The sequence below is a fragment of the Sinocyclocheilus anshuiensis genome, unplaced genomic scaffold (assembly GCF_001515605.1).
Source record: "Sinocyclocheilus anshuiensis isolate Anshui unplaced genomic scaffold, SAMN03320099.WGS_v1.1 scaffold13, whole genome shotgun sequence".
NCBI classification, from domain to species: domain Eukaryota; kingdom Metazoa; phylum Chordata; class Actinopteri; order Cypriniformes; family Cyprinidae; genus Sinocyclocheilus; species Sinocyclocheilus anshuiensis.
In genome coordinates, this window is record NW_015538026.1 from 2,547,520 (window position 1) to 2,553,342 (window position 5,823).

At 35.2% G+C, this 5,823-nt stretch overlaps 1 protein-coding gene across 2 annotated transcripts in view; it reads left to right on the plus strand.

Moving 5' to 3' along the window:
* Nucleotides 1–5,823, plus strand: part of LOC107679777 (potassium voltage-gated channel subfamily D member 3-like) — a 109,659-nt gene that overhangs the window by 11,048 nt on the left and 92,788 nt on the right. The window lies entirely within an intron of this gene.

Consider the following 5,823-nt stretch of genomic DNA (forward strand, 5'->3'; position numbering starts at 1 on the left):
AATTCCCATAAGCTGATATATCGAGGCTCTAGGAAATCATATATGAGAGTATTCATTAACCCATAATGTTTGTATGGAGAGAATCTGTGTGTTCATTGTCATAAAAAGCTCATTAAAACTACATAGAGAATGAATGAATGATGCTGATGATGATGGTTTTTGTGCCGCTATATGCAAATGACCGTGCTAAAGTTACACAGCTGTGTGATCATCTTAAATATGACAATCACAGTATTGTCCCTCTTACAGACACTCACATTTTCCCCTGAGAGAGTTTCTGTGTGTGCTGTAAATGTATGATTTTGCTCTCCCTTGTGCTATTTTTGACTGACACCGTTTTCTGTCTCTCTGTTGAGTCTAGCTGAACCACACACTGAATCATGAAGGTTTCAGAAGGTTATTTGTCACTCAAACAGATGGAGTAGTTAAGTGCAGATGTCTGACAGATTAGTCTCATGACATGGAAAGACAGCATAATGAATATATTTCAAGACTTCATTCATTGCCGCCAAAGCTCTCTCTTTTACAGTTTACAGATTCTGTGTTTTCCTGTATGCAAGTAAAACAAAAACTAAATAAAAGTTTGTATATAGCACCTCTTAAAATAGTGTTTTAAAGACTTATATGTGCACAAGCAGGCGCTTACATTCATATGGAATCAATCTCACCTTATTATGGGTGATGTTTAATACATTTTTCAGACTTTTTGATGCCACGGACCCCCAAAATATGATGATCCCTTTGTGAGAGACCTCCTTCCTAAAATATAAAGGCAGCTTTATAATTTAATGTATAAAGACCCGTTTATGCTTTAAAAATAAAAATATTATAAATATGTGTAACATATTGTCTGTAAAGTTTTTACTTTAAGATCACACTAAGATAAATTATATTTAAAAACCTGAAGAAAAGGGTAAATCTACAGCTGTCAGTAAAATAAAATAATTGTATTAGTCTCATGATTTCCAAGCATTATTCAGAATGAAACAAAAATAAATGTCAAATGTGGTAAATTAAACTTATTGTAGAATAATAATAACAATAACATTAAATAATATTTTATGCATTTAGCATATTATTATTATATTATATTAAATTATTTGACATTTTTCTGATCTGGTCTGATGGTCCCTGGATCCCAGTTTGAAAAGGCCTTGTAAGGTGCTTCAGACCAATGGGATGTAAGTGTGGGTGAGGTAACTTTGCTGGTTAGGGCAGAAACTTTTATTAATAAAGAATAAAGGTGATAAAGTAGCTTGGATTGTTTCAGTCATGTGCCAATATATTCTATTCTATTCTATTCTATTCAAATCTAAAAGAGAGTGAGAAGAAATGCACAGAGGAAGAGGAAGAGTCTGTGACTGACAGAAATAAACGTCTCTTCCTCTCAATGTTTCTGTTTAATGCATTTGGTCATTGACCACTGTCATCTTAACTGCTAGTAATGAATCTGCTACTGTCACACTGAATAATGATTTCACTCCACACCACCACCAGCTGCTGCTGCTCAGGGCTGTGCATATGTTTCTGTGTTTGTGTGTGTGTTCTGGTATATATGGTTTATGAGGACACAAATGTGTATAATGACATGGGTACTACAACGTAAACATGGTTTATGAGGACACTTCCTTTGTCCCCATAAACCAAAAGGCTTAAAAACGCACTAAATGGTGTTTTATGGAATTAAAAAATTGCCAGTAGTTTTCTGTGAGGGGTAGGTTTAGGTGTAGGGTTGGTGTAGGGTGATAGAAAATACAGTTTGTACAGTATAAAAACGATTACGCCTATGGACAGTTCCCGTAAACCACAAATGTGAGTGTGTGTGTGTGTGTGTGTGTGTGTGTGTGTGTGTGTGTGTGTGTTTTGTATGTGCATGTGTGTGAGACGGGATCAAAACTTTGCTTGTGCTGCTTTGAATAAACTGGGATAAATGTCTGTTGTTTTTATCTTTGGGCTTCAATTTAATCATCATTAGTGACTCATTCAGGAACATGAAATGGATGGTTTGACAGTCACATGACTGCAGCAGCAACACTTCACACATACTGATGCACACGCACAAGCCAACACACACTCACAGACACACATGCAAGTGCACACCCGCAGCTATCCTTCTGTCTCCCATGGATCCTCTTCGGCCCCAGCTGGTTGATGCTGGTGCTAATGTCACTAAACAATCATCACTTCTGCATGGTGTTTATGTTTACTCCTGATATTAGTTGCCTATGGCAACAAATTAATTAATGACTCTGCAGTGATAGCTCCTGCTGCTCTGAAGTAGTGCTCATGAAAACAAATATCCAGCTTTAAACAGATGGACTCTGGAGTGAAAATGTGGTTTGTTGCTCCTACCAGCGTCCAAGATCCAACTTTTGTAAATAAGAGAGGATGTGTGACCGAATGCTGACAGAGCACTGCAAAAATCATATTCTTGATCTGTATTTTTCTCGTTTTCCAGTTAAAATTATGCATATTTAAACCAAGAAAAATACTGTATCCTAAACAAAATTTATCCTTAAAAAAAATGGTAAACAAAATATTGTATTATATATATATATATATATATATATATATTGAATTAAGTTTATTTTTATTACCCCACTGTCAAGTATAAATCTAACAAACTTGAGTGCTTACAGCTAAAGTTTGTATGCTGGAACATGTAGGTTGCTGCGAGTGTCAGCTAGAGGATATATCTATACTTATCGTCACCTTCATGTGAATGTGTGAAAAGAGAGAGAAAGTATGAGTCAGTATGTCTGGAATGGAATACTAGCTGACTGTGTACTGAATCTTATTCAACAGCAGTATTTTCAAATTAATGTTCAAAAGTTTGGGGTTGGTAAGATTTTTTAAATGTTTTTGAAAGAAATCTCACCAAGTCAGCATTTATTTGATTAAAAATACAGTAAAAACAGCGACATTGTGAAATATTATTAGAATAACTGTTTTCTATTTTAATAAATTTTTATACACAGCTGAGGTTTGAGAGAGAAAAAAAGATCAATCAGAAATCATTCTCATATGCTGATTTGGTGCTCAAGAAACATTTCTTCTTATTATTAAACAGTTGTGCTGTTTAATATATTTTTTGAAACTGTGATTCTTTCTTCCAGCATTCTTTGCATTTTATATAAAAAAAAATGTCCTTTGGCAGATGTTAAATATAAAGGTTATAGATTGTTTTGTTTTGTCAAACTTGAAATGCAAAGTATTGTTGAGGTTATTCATACAGTCTATGCATACTAAATTCATATGACGTTTTATACTACAGTGTATACTGCAGAAATAGTAAGAATACTAGTATGCTGTGAGATTGTGAGATTGTGATTTTAAGCATGTGTGGTTTTATTACTACAACTGAGAGCAGTAAACCCCAGTGTCCTTCTCTCTCATCTAGGTTATTTTCCACAGCTTTTATCTTTATTTTAGTATTACGCAGTTACACCACAGGACATCTGCACCCAAACTCCTGTTCCTTTTAACTGCATCTGTACCCCTTGACCATTTTTTCACCTTTATATTCCTCGTCTATGATCATCCTGTTTTCTCCATCGGTACAGTATCAGTAGCTGGACTGCGGTGAGTCAAGGTGAATCTGGTCAAACAAACTGAACATCAGTATCCCGGTGGGACCTCATCTCGCTGCGGTCACACTGCTGTCCTCTCAGGTGTCCCTGCTTCACACAAATGTGGTTAAACAGCTTGAGGCAAAATGCACGGGCTGGTCAGAATGCAGTCAATTCCACTGACACCTTCTGCAGAACGCAACATCATCTCTGACGCACACAGAGCTCGATCCAATCAAATATACTCATAACACATCATCATTCGTGTGATGCTTTTGTTTTAGGTATATGCTCATTCATAAACATTTAGGAAGGTTTTAGCACTCTCTTTCATCTCACACCCCATAAATATATCTATATAGCTTTAATATTATTTTAAATATAAATGTATATGTAAAATATAAAACTAATAAAAATGACAAAAGCACATGATAAAATTACTTAAACTAAAATTTAAATTAAAATATTAAATTAAAAGCTAATTCAAAATACTATAATAATAATAAACACTAAACCACAAATTAAAAGCAACCAAATTTGCTACCATTACTGATATATCTAGTGACATACAGCTGCTTTTTTTAATGTTTATTTAAAAATGCTGTCAGTTGAGCAAGATTCAAGCACTGCAATGAACCCACTGCAAAACAGCACACACACACACACACACGTCCACAGAATGCATATTATAAACACACTCTTGCCAAACTACAGATATTCAAATCAACTCTCTCAGCCAAGCTGCTGCTATTTTAGCAGCCAAACTCGTTCACAAACATGCACGTTCACTTACATAAACTTACAAACACACACACACTCCAGGGCACCAAATGCGTTTGTAAACAGGCAGATGGGCCCCTTCTGCTCCTGATCTCGTGTCCGTCTCCACAGCCAAAAACTGCTGATCCGGGTCACACACTTAAGGATAAATACTGAACAATCAGAGCAGACGCAGCACATCTGATCTCAGACCAGATTATTCAATAATACGTTTACACACACTGTTATAATCTGTCTGTATACATGACACAATGCGTAATTGAATATTTGAAGGATTAAATACACGCCACTTGTCACGTCTGTCTTTTGAAACACACAGCATAGGCATACATGCTGGACGAAGACTGGTCTAGTCTTAGACTGTTAGTCCAACAAAAAACAGACTGGTACGATTTCAGGCAGACAAATTAAATTGCTTTGGTTTGATTGAATTCAAAGTTTTAAAGTGTATCTAAATGTACCTAAAGCCCATCTGTTTGCATTTTGAGCAGGATGTTTATTGATGTGATAAAAATGTTATTCTGATTTTAAAATGGTTTGGCTGTTGCTACACATCCTCTGGATAGACTTACATGCCTCAACTTCCCCTTGTTTCACCTACTTGTGGAAACATCTCTAACACCACTGGTTAACCTTTGATTGATTTCCCCCCCTATTTATCTCTCCTTTAATCTCCGTAAACTGTTTTTCATTGACTCTCAAACTGATTAGATTTGACTGCCAGAATCAAATGTTGATCTGTAGGATGATGGTAAGATCCTGAACATATGTTTTTAATTGAGATCAGTATGAAATATATAACTGAAAACTTTCTCAAGGTAATATACAGACCTTGTTTAGCAACACCCAATAAGGATGTTGAACCAGTAACATGTCCTAGTAGTGTAAATCACATTAAGCAGATTGCAAATGCACTGAAACATTGCAAATGTAACAACAGACAAATGATGAATTCTAGCCTCATCAAATCCACAGACTATAGATTCTGAAGGCAGGTGCCCAAACCACAGACTGCTCTTACTAATTGAGTTCGACTTCTGCTGGATAGTTCCAATAGCTGCAAGGTCAGATTTATTGACAAAACTTCAGTTATTTGACGTAGGTGAAACAAATCAGGTGGATTTGAGATGGACTACAGAAAGACCATGCTGCTGGTTGAATTGTGCTATTGATCAACACAGTCCACCAGCAAGACCATTGCTAAACAATGACAATTTACGGTGGGATGATATGACATCTTATGCTCTTTTGCTTAGGTATGGTTTTAGGGATGTTTACATATTCAGACTAGAAATCAAGACAAAAATATTGAGACAAAAATAATGATTTTATTAACTGAAATAAAGCTGAAATAAAGTAGATTGTAAATATTAGATCTATAAATATTAGAACTTAAAAACAAAAATAAAGCTACATTAAAATAAAAAAGCAAACCAATAATAATGAGAAAAGCACATACAAAGCAAAATTTATA